The sequence below is a fragment of the Vulpes lagopus genome, chromosome X, assembly GCF_018345385.1.
Source record: "Vulpes lagopus strain Blue_001 chromosome X, ASM1834538v1, whole genome shotgun sequence".
NCBI lineage: Eukaryota > Metazoa > Chordata > Mammalia > Carnivora > Canidae > Vulpes > Vulpes lagopus.
This window is the reverse complement of record NC_054848.1, coordinates 117,601,462-117,613,597: the sequence shown is the minus strand read 5'-3', so window position 1 is coordinate 117,613,597 and position 12,136 is coordinate 117,601,462. Positions and strand designations below refer to the sequence as shown.

General features: G+C 37.9%; 1 pseudogene; it reads right to left on the bottom strand.

Moving 5' to 3' along the window:
- Positions 1 to 1,434: 1,434 nt before the first annotated feature.
- On the bottom strand, positions 1,435 to 1,600 carry LOC121483731 (annotated as a pseudogene).
- Between the last annotated feature and the right edge of the window lie 10,536 nt (positions 1,601 to 12,136).

Genomic DNA, 12,136 nt, shown 5'->3' with positions numbered 1-12,136 from the left:
AGCTATCCAAGATAACACAATGGGAATTGAAATTTAAGCCATACAATTTTCCAGTTAGACAAAGTTTAGATACTGACTTTCCCTTCCCAGAGGTAAGACCATGTGCAGTGGCAAGAAATTGGACAGAATCAAAAAGGACCCCCCCAAAGTGGAAATTCTACATAAGTTCTACATAAGAGCCCTAAGAAGAACAGAGAGGTCTCTCTCCTACTCAGCCCATTCTCCAACCAGGAAGGGACAGAAAAAATGAGTAAAGAAGAAAAGTTTTGAAAACTGTTCATTGGTTTCTAATCTGCTGATCCCTTATAGACCACTCATTTCTTGTTACAGGGAAATCCCTTTCCCTCTAACTTTACAATCTGCCACCTTAAGTTTAGGATCCTTCACTTACCATCTAAGGCTCTCCATAGCATGGTCCTACCCTTTCTTTCCAGTCATGTATTTATTTTGAATGCACAGAGCTTAATGGTAAATTCATGGATGTTAACTAAACTCACTGTGGTAATTATTTCACACTATATACACATATCAAATCACCATGTTGTGTACCTTAAACTAATACAGTGCTATATGTCAATTATATCTCAATAAAACTGGAGGAAGGAAGGGAGGAAGGAAGGAAGGAAGGAAGACAGGCAGGCAGGCTGGTTTTGGACCCCAACAGAGATGGTTCTCTCATCTCTGAGCAGGTGACCAAGTTACTTAATTGCTGTAAACCTTAGTCTCCTTACTTGTATAGTAGGGATGATACTACCTATAACTAATGAGATTGCTGTAGGTGGCAATAAAACAAGAGAATGCATGCAAAGCACTTAACACTATGCATGGCACAGAATAATGACTCAACACATGGGGACTATTACTAGCCCTAAATAGATCCTATGATTTCTCACCTTGTTACATTTACTTGAGCTATCCTTTCCTCCTGAAATGCCTCTACCTATATAAATTCTATCATTTAAGGCCAGTCCCCAAGGCCAGCTTCTCAAGAACTCTTCCCTTTTATTCCACCAGGATATATTCTATCCCTGCTTCAAAACTCCAGTTCATTTGAACTCCTCCCTTGGTACCTCCTTTACACTGATAAGCATACCTGAACTGTGCCCAGAGCTGAGCCTGCACTGAGCAGGTGCTTTGTGACTATTCACTGAGTTAAATCCACAGGGTGCCCAAATGTGACATGATTTCCTAGAATTTTTAGTAAGAACCCCAAGTACCTGAGCAACAACTCAATTAATTCCAGATGCCAGAGTTTCTGCTAACAACCTGAACTCAATGTTAAAAACACATGAGCTGAATCAGGAGTGAGAAAGCATAGAGTAGTGGGGCAGAACTCTGCTGGAAGTTGCTGCTGATGATAGTGTTGGTCTCCAAGATGTGCATGGTGATACATGGGTTTTCAGGGCCCGCTACTGTCATTTTTCTGTTCTGTCCAGCAACTTTTCTTTGGAATTTTCAACAAAATAATTACTAAGGAAATTGTTCACAGGCAAGTATCTTAAACATACACACATGCTTTTTAGATGGGGTGTAAATGATGACATTTGCCTACAAGAAGGGTATACTACACTTGATCTTAGCCAAAAGGCCAAGAAGTGATGTAAGAAAGGGGTATAAATGAATAACTCTGATTCCCCTCTCAGCCCTGGTGCCTCTTGCTCTACCTCCAAACACCAATAAATAATGTCAAAGGAAAGAGAATTGTATAACACTACCTACCCACCCAACTCTTCCCTAAAAGGCAAACGTGTCTTTAGACTCAAGACTAAAGTTTTAGGGTTTGGATGCCAACAGGTGTGCATAATTACCCATACTGTTTTAGTGGGCACTTTTTGCACAGTCACAGAAAAGCAAAAAGAACTGCCTCACTGAAGAGAGGATTCTCAATAGCTCTGTGGAGATGTATTGACAAATTCCAGACAAAATGTAACTCTTGGACGCCTGAGTGGCTCAGTGGTTGAGCATCTGCCTTCGGCTCAGGGTGTGATCCTGGAGTTCTGGGATCGAGTCCCACATCGGGCTCCCTGCATGGAGCCTGCTTCTTCCTCTGCTTGTGTCTCTGCCTCTCTATGTCTCTCATGAATAAATAAAAAAATCTTTAAAAAATGTAACTCTTGTGGATTATTTTCCCTTCTTATTCCTGACTTGGGAATGTTTACTGGCAGGCAAACATATAACTTTCCATCATTAATGACTCAGAGGGAGTTTGAGGGTCATGGAAAATCAAGTAAATGATCAAATGGAGTCAAAATAAGCAGGTTGCCTTTCATATTTTGGTAGTGAAATGAATAATGCTCAATGATCTTTGAGTCATCCAAAGTCGAACTTAACATGGGAAACATGGTCCACTGCAGTGCAAAATACTGACACACATTACAAGGTCCCCAAAACAGGAGAGAAAAGCAATTTTCTTGAATGGAAGAAATCATAGCTTCGTGTTCCAGCCTTAAAACCCTCCCTCTCTTTTTCTCTTCCTTCCTGGAACAGATATCTAATGAATACCTACCACATAAGGGACCTTGTAATAAGTACTCCTGGGAATAGAGAAATAAATATTGTGTCTTCAGGTAGTTGGTAAGCTTAACAGAAAAGACAAGACTAACAAAACCAGAAACAAGTTTCTACAAAATAACATGCAGACTCCAGACACTGGCTTCCTTTCTGGAGAGGCCACCAAAGTAAGTGTGTGTTGATATATATTGATAAATTAAAGGAACATTTGTGAAAGGCCTCTGGGAAAGTCCACCCATTTATACTTACTGTATGTATTATTTTACTGGACTTGTTCAAGAAAGACTTTGTGTGATAAACTTTTTGAGGCCTTGAATGCCTGAGAATATTTCAAACTTACATTTAAAGGATATCTAGCTGGGTATAAAATTCTACGTTCCAAGTTTTGTTTCCGCTAAGTACTTCGAAAATTAGCACTTCATTGTCTTCCTGTATTTTGAGTACCGGGACTTCAATAGAATTTTATTCCTTTGTAAATGATATGCTTTTTCTTGTTGAGAAGTCTTCTATTCATCTGATATTTTTAAATTTTAATACAATGTGTCTAGATATAGGATTTTTCTTATATATCCTGTTGGGCAAATTCTGAATCATTTTAAACTGAGGTCATCCATATTTTACTAAGACTGGGAAATTCTTGGTCTTTATTTCTTCAAATACTTAGCTCTCTTCCACTTATTTTTTTCTCTCTCCTTGCACTCTTATTATACTGACTTAACACTTCCCTTTCCATCCTTTGTATCTCTAAAACTAAAAAATATATTTTCCAACTATTTCTCCCTTCTTGATGTCTTCTGGGAAAGCTATTCAATCTGGTCATTCACTCATTAATTCATTTTTTTTACCTGTATTCATGTTGTTATTAACCTCACCCCCAATCAAGTTATTTACTTCAACTAATATTTTTCATAGCTTATATTTCTGAATGCTTCTTAGTAACTATTTATGCCTGCTTCATGTTATCAATATGAACTCTTCAGTGATATTCTAGTTTATTTTCAATTATTTTTCTGACTAGTTCATTAATTCTGCTTTGTCTGGCAGGGTCTGTTGTCTTTCTTTTGGAATAGTTACACTCCTCATAAGGCATGTTATTTAAGAGGACCAATGCTCAGTAATTTCTAAGGTTACAATAGCAGTTTTTTGATTGAGCAGACCACCTGGGTTGTAACTTTCTCAGACTAATTATAGAAACTTGACTCTTACTCTATTTGGTTTAGGTTGTATATTTACTCTTCCAAAGGTTTATTCACCCATGAAAGAAAAAACTTGCAATTAAGATAAGGTATCACCAATTGGTAGCTACTGCCATGATTGTACAGCTTGAAGTATAAGTATCAGTTCTGTGTGTGGTTACTTTAAACAGACAACATAACAATATATTGCCAGACATTGCTGCTTAAACTTGATAATACAATGTTTTAAAAAGTGCTAAACAGGGGATCCCTGGGTGGCTTGGTGGTTTGGCGCCTGCCTTTGGCCCAGGGCACGATCCTGGAGTCCCGGGATCGAGTCCCGCGTTGGGCTCCCGGCATGGAGCCTGCTTCTCCCTCTGCCTGTGTCTCTGCCTCTCTCTCTCTCTCTCTCTCTCTCTCTGTCTGTCTCTCTGTCTATCATAAATAAATAAATAAATCTTAAAAAAGTGCTAAACAGAGCAACATCATGTTTAGGGATGGCACACAGAGAAAACGATGTAATAAAATAAATGTCATCTTGGTATTTTTTCATTGTGACTTTTTTACATCATGCTTAATATGTTAAGGATTCTCTAAGAATTCTGCAGAGGCAGTGTGGTTCATCCAAAGTGGTCTGCTTTTTACCTATGACAGCCACCAGTAATCACTAGTGGTAATATAGGGACAGAAATTTGGACTCTCTTTGGGCATGGCTAATCTAAGTAAAATAGATGTGGGGTGAAAACAGCACTTGCCTGAGAATTGGTAGACCTATGTTCCAACCACAACTCTGTCACATAATAGCTGTATGATCTTGGACACATGACCTAACTGGGCTTCAATTTCATGTATAAAAGTAGTGTTGAACTACATCATCTCCAATGTCCCTTCAAGCTGTTCAAGTTTATCATTCAGTTTCATAAGGATATACCACTCCAAACAGACATCAGCATTTTATGCAGAGGAATCATAAACAAGTATACTTTAACATATAAACCATGCAATCTCATACAAAACAATCGAAAAAGAAGTCTTTATGCAAAGGGTCCAATTTGTAACTTATTCTGTAATAAAGATCAGTCTAACCATTTCTTTTGTTAACTTTAGTCCTAACTATAGGCTGCCTCAGGGCATTTTCACAGCTTTTTACCAATCTGTCCTTGTTTAGCTTTAGCTGTTAAATCTATAGATTCCAAACACTAAATACTAGATTAATAGGTCCCTACTAAAAGTTCCAATGTCTCAGCTAGTTCTTGTGCTCCCAGCTTAATCTTCTCTTGTCTTCCTTAGTAATCAGCTTTTGCATAGTTCCCAAGTCTCAGCCCCTTTCTCCAATTCCCATTATTTTTCTCTCCTTTTTGAATCTGAGTTTCTGAGCTGCCTTTTATGCTAGAGGCATATGATGTCATTGTGTCTACCCCCAGCTGTTCTTAATTTTCTCTCAGATCAGCTCTCTTGAAGGACTCTCAGCAGGCCCAAAGACACAGCCCTCCCTTCTAGGGTGCAGATGAAAAGCTGGGGTGGAGGGGAAAAAGGGCAGTTCACCAACCCATAATGAGTAATCCTAGCAAAATAAAGGGCAGGGCCCTCTTAATAAACACAGCACTCCAGGAAGAGGGTGGAGCCAGCTGAATAAGCCTCAGGCTCTGATGAACTGAGTGTGCTCTTGGAAGCTGTCATAGCAACAGGAGTTTGCTCTCCAAGATGTTGACTATCTCTACCTAAGGCAGATCTCTAAGACTGGAGCATCACCCTCTGTGGCTGTCCTTGCTTTTCAAGGTCTTGAAGCACCTGGCTCTAACCACCTACCATGCAGATCTCCTGCCTGCAACCAAGGGCTAGCCTTCTCTGGTTTGATAGTTAAAATGGATTGTGAGGGGCTCTAGGCAAATTTAGCTTTCTCATCCACGGATGCCCATGGTTTTGTGGTGTTACAGAAAAAGCCCTGATGCACCAATTCACATGACTCATAATTCTTATTGAATTCATGTTCCAACATCCATAGTGCTACTTGAAAAATGATGATGTGATGATACTTTACACAAAGGGCTGAACCTCCGTGGTGGAAATTCCTACTATATATGGCACCAGGTTAGAGCAGATAGGATAGTGCCCATGCTAGTAACTTTGGAATGAATTTCCTACTAGGGTAGTGGTAGAAACATTTTTCTTGCCTCATCCTATTTAGGCCAGCAGCCAGTTGAGAATAAATACCTCCAGAACACAGCAATTTTGATGAGGAAAGGGAAGGACAGAGTAGGAGAACACAGTGGAAACTCATGAGGCAGGACCTAATGGACTAGTTAGCATCAGTACTCAGCCCTGGCTACACATTAGAATCTCCAGAGTGGGGAGGAGGTTACTTTTTAATTTTATTTTTAAATAATTTTAAAGTTATATAAAAGTTGCAAAAACTGAAGGGATAGCTGTCACACATCCAGCTATGTCAAAATCTTACATAACCATGGTACAGTTATCAAAACTAAGAAATTAACCTTGGTACAACACCATTAATAAAACTATGGATTTTATGTGGATTTCACCAGTTTCCCACTAATGTCTGTTTTCTGTTCCAGGAACTGATCAGGATACTACATTGCATTTAGTCATCACATCCCTTCTCCAATCTAGGACAGCTGATCAGCCCATGTATTCATGATCTTGACACTTTGAAGAGCACTGATCAGTTATTTTTTATAATGTGCTTCACAAGTTTTCCCACTAATGTCCTTTTTTTGTTGTTCCAGGATTGAATCCAGAATACTATGTTGCACTTAGTCATCATAACTTCCTAGTTACCTCCAACCTATGGCAATTTCTCAGTATTTCCTTATTTTTCACAACCTTGACAATTTTAAAGATTACTTTGTAAAATGTCCCCCCATTGGGCTTATCTGATATTTTCTCATGATTAAATTGGGATTATGTAATTTTGGGGAAGGATAGCACAGTGGTGAAGTGCTCTTCTCATCATATGGTATCAGGTGGTACATGATATCAACATGACATCCTGGTGATGTCAGCCTTGATCACTTGGTTAAAGAGAGATCTTTCCAGTCTCTCCACTGTAACCCTATTTTTTTTTAAAAAAACCTATTTTGTTGATATAATTACAGATGCATATGAATTTGAAAATGTAATGCAGAGAGGTCTTGTGTATCCTTCACTCAGTTTCCCCCAATGGTACATGCGTATATTCTTGTAACTACCATCACAATCCCAAAACAGAACAATTCCACCACCACAATGGTCTTCCTCATGCTGCCTCTCTATAGTCACAATTCTCCTCCCAATATCTCTAAGTCCTGGGCACCATTAATCTGTTTTCTAGCTCTTTAATTTTATCATTTTTGAGATTATATAAATAGAATCAATCAGTATGTGACCTTTTGAGACAGGCTTTCTTCACTTGGCACAATGCTCATCATATCTATCCATATCTATCCAAGTCGTGTGTATCTGTAGTTCATTCTTTTCATTGCTGAGGAGTATTCTATAGAATGGATATACCAGTTTGTTTAATCGTTTACCTATCATTCACCAAAAGAACATTTGAGCTCTTTCCAGCTTTTGATTATTACAAATAGCTCTGTTATAAACATTCATGGTTTTTGTATGGATAGTTTTCGTTTCTACGGAATACATGCCCAGGTGTGTGATTTCTGAGTTGTATGGTAAATTTATGCTTAGTTTTATAAGAAACCATTAAACCATTTTCTACAGTGGCTGTGCTATTTTACTTTCCCATCAGCAATGTATGAGAAATCCAGTTTTCCTGCATCCTTGCTAGCATTTGGTATTATCAATATTTTTACTTTAGCTATTTGAATAGATGTATATAGTGATATCACATCAAGATACTAACTTGCATTTCTGTAATGGCTAGTGATATTGAATATCCTTTCATGTACCTACCGGTCATTTACATATCCTCTTCAGTGAAATGTATGTTGCTTTTTTTGCTTATTTTCTATTTGGATTGCTTTTTATTCTATTGAGTTTTGAGAGTTCTTTATTTTCAGAAATATTATTTACAAATAGTTTTCCCAGTTCATAACTTGGATTTTCATCTTCTTTAACAAGGTCTTTTACAGAGCAATTATTTTTACTTTTGATGAGTTCCAATTTATCAACATTTTCCTTATATGGACCAAGTTGAAGAAACCTTTGCTTAGTCCTAGATCCAAATGATTTTCTCCTATGTTTGTTTTCTGAAAGATTTACAATTTTACATTTTGCAAAATTACATGATCCATTTCAGAATTATGCCGGCACAGAGCGTGAGATTTAAATCAGGTTTTTTTTTGTTTTGTTTTGTTTTTCTTTTGTTTGTTTGAGTTTTCTGTTTTGTTTTGGTTTGGTTTTTTGCCTATGCGTGTTAAATTACTCCTACATCATTTGTTGAAAAAATTATCCTTCATTGAATTGCTTTTGCAACTTGTTAAAAATCAGTTGGGCATATTTGTGTGGGTCTATTTCAGAGTTCTTTGTTCTGTTCCACTGATCTATGTGTCTACCCCTCTGTCATACTGTCTTGATTAATGCAGCCATATAATAAGTCTTGAATAATCAGTTGAGACTGATTCCTCCCACTTTATTCTTCTTTTTAAAAATTGTTTAGTTCTTCTAGGACTTAGACCTTTTCATATAAATTTTGAAGCAGTCTTCTGCTTTCCACTCTGATAAGACCTTGGAAGTCAACACTCCCATTCTTACAAGAAGAACCAGACAAACTGAAAATTCAGTGACTTTTTTGGAGCGATCAAAGTAATTAGGTTTCAGGGGAAACCACCACCCCAAAATCTAGGGGGTGAGGAACATCCAACTGCAATTTACTTACCTAGAAAAAAAGCTTTTGGAATCATAAACTAGTAGGAATACCAAAAATGGTCATTTTAAAAAACCGCTGGAGGCTGACTGTGCACCACTGTGAGAATAAGAAACTTCTGAGGACTGCATACACAAGAGCATCCCCAAATTTCAGGTAATCCATCAAGTTCCCACAGTAAAGATCTGAATAAGATCCTCTTGTGACTCTGGGAAGGGGAGAGAAAGAGGAATCATTGTGAAACATGCTTAAAGCAGCTCCATAGCTCTACAGGGAAATAGACTGCCAGCACCTTATCCCATCTGGGTGAGGGCACTGCTCTCACTCCACCCTTCTCTAGCCAACTGTAGAGACAAAGAAAACATCTTTAAAGAAGACAGAGTAGGGAGGAATGCCTTTTAAAGGAACAAGCGTAAGAATTGTACCAGGCTTCTTGTCAGAAACTACACAAAAAGAAAGGAGTAGAGTGAAATATTCAAAGTGTTCAAAGAAAAAAAACATCAACCCAGATTCTATATCCAGCAAAATTACTCTTCAGAATTGAAAGAGAAACTCTTTCTCAGAAAAACAAAAACTGAGGGAAATAAAAACAGACTTGCCTTACCCAAAATGTAAAAAGTTCTTCAGGGGGAAGGAAAATAATACAGGTCAGAAACTCAGACATACAAAAAAGGAAGAGTGTCAGAGAAGGGATAGAGGAAAGCAAATTAAAATCTTTTATTTTTCTAATTTTTAATTGATATAACAGATAACTATTTAAGTAACAATAGTAATAATATATTGGTTGATTGTAGCATATAGAAAAATGAAATAAATCACAAGGTCACAAGTGATAGGAGAGAAGATTTGATATCACTCTGTTATAAGGCACCTATACTACAAGTAAAGTGTGTAGTGTTATTTGAATATGGACTCTTAGCTAAAAATGTATACTTAAAACTCTAGGACAACTACGAAAAACTTTAAAAGAAGTATAATTGACCATCTAAGAGAAAAGATAACTTGGAATTATATAAAATCTCAATTAAAACCAGAAAAGGCAGGACAAACAGTGGAGGAATCATTTTCTTCATTCTGAAGTCTACTTTAAATGATAATATAGCCATTCCCACTTTTAAAAAATATTTGAATGGCATGTTTTTTCTTTTTTTACTTTCTTTTTTTCAGGATTTAAAAAAAATTATTTCAGAGAGAGAGAGAAAGAGCATGAGCAGGAGGAAAGGCAGAGGGAAAGGGAGAAATAGACTCCCCACTAAGCAGAGAACCCAATGCAGGGCTCAATTCTGGGAGCCTGGGATCATGACCTGAGCCCAAGGTAGATGCTTAACTGACTGAGCCACCCAGGCACCCCATATTTTTCTTTCAATTTACTTACATATTAACTATAAAATATAAATAGTAAATGGTAAAACTATTATATTTCCCTTTCCATACTTTGTTAGAACTGAATTAGTAAGTCCAGCCCACATTCAATGGAGGGGAATTAATCTTCACCTCCAGAAGGGAGGAGAAACAAAAAATTTGTGGACACATGCTAAAACCACCATAGTAATTAATAAATATTTGGGGGGTAATACTTTGAAGCTATATCTTGCCCTCCAAGATTATTAGTAGACTTAGTTTTTTTTTATTTGGGAATGGCATTTGGAAAACAAAATGTGATTCTAGGTGAGCTCAATTTTCCTTGAATGTTGCTGCTTCCAGGCCATGTCAGTGGACAGAGCTAGGAAACACATAAAGTAAAATAATCCATATATATACACACATATTGATGCTTATTTCTATATCTATCTTTATATGTATATATATTTATATATGTATAGATATGTTTATATGAGTTTTTATATTGATATCTCTGACTTTAATCTAGTACCACAGGGTTCATTCTAGCTTTCCTTCCTTGCTTATTTGTAATTTGTTTCTATGGCAGATTCTTGGAGGTGTCTTTAAAAATATAGATAATTAAGAGCTCTCTACCCAAAATTAATTAAGTTGGATGCACCCATATGTTTTAAATATTCACCCAGGCAAGACCAGATACATAACTTGTAGGGCCCAATGCAAAATGAATATGTGGAATGCCTTGTTTAAAAAGCAGGAAAAATGTGTTATTAAAGGTACTAAAACATAAAGATTTTTTCCTTTTTTCTGTGGTCTCTCATTCAGTTTGTACTGGTATTTTCTATTTGCAATTCAGTGTCACTCTAAGTCAAGAAAAACTATAATTTTAAATTATTAACATATATTTTACTGTTCATCTTTTTTGTGCAATTTCAGTTTTAAGTAAAAATATCAGACCATTTAACTTGTATACAGAGTTAACAAAATTACACAATTTGCATTTCATTCCTTATCCCTGGAAGGTGCCTTGAGTTGGCCAGAAAAGTGGCATAAGTCAGATTTGGAAAGTTGGAATGAGGAAGAGACAGCTACCCAGATATGGAATGAGCCCAAAGGATACTTTCCAGGACACAGGGATTCTTATGGGGCAGGATTGACCACTAAGGGCAACATGGAACCCCATCCCATTACTTGCGCATATACATGGCACAAGTCATGGGTGTGGGGCTTAACAACTGTTGGGTCCCCCCTTCCATCACCTGCTGGACTGACATGCTATGCTTTATCAGAGGGCAGGGAAATTGATATAGGCATCTCCCTTTCTGTGAGCCTGCTACCCCAACCAAAAGTATATAGGCACCTCTTAAGGGTATTACAACCTCTCCACAAAGATGTACTAGGTACCTGGCTCAGGGATGGGTAAGAGGCCACCACCACTGAGTTGCTCACTGAATGTGCCTGGTATATGCAAGGATGGTTATTGTCATGCCCTACCCTGAAAGATGGCAGAAAATGTACACTTGGCTTTGATCCTCCCCACCTCTAGGCTCCTGCTGGGAATGGATGGACTTGGATGGGGAAAGATAAAAGGTGCTCAGTGTATTAGGAATCAAGGGACTGGCAATCAAGAACCCGTCCTGAAGATATGCAGAGGTAGTGGGAGGTGGAACTGTATGTGAATCAAGGTTCCAAGTCCCCAGTGCATGTTCCATTGTCCCACTGGCCTTCACTTACAAAATACAGATTCAAAGATAAAATTATCAAGAATTTCAAATGGCAATAATAAGGCATTAATACCCCAGCATAGGGCCACTGCAGGACAAAAAAACAAAAATAAAATGAGAACGTATACGTATTGGGGGATTTATCACAGGCCCTTTCTTTTTTTTTCTTAAGATTTTACTTATTTATTTGACAGAGCCAGAGTGGGCACAGGTAGAGGGAACAGCAGAGGGAGAGAGAGAGAAGCAAACTCCCTGCAGAGCAGGGTACCTGATGCAGGGCTCGCCAGGACCCTGGGATCATGACCTGAGCCAAAGGCAGACAGCTGACTGAGCCACCCCAGTGCCCCATCACAGGCCCTTTTTGACAGTTTGGCCCTAAAAGTTCATCTCCTGGGGAAAGATGGACAAGTTCAGTGTCAAGAACTGGAGCTATGGAATTGGAATCCTAAACCTGCCTTTTACCAGGCTGTCATGTGACCTTGGACAAGTTACTGTACATCTTTGTCCTCTAGATACACTATCCTGCCTTCTTCACCAGGAAATTGTCTGGTATGAAT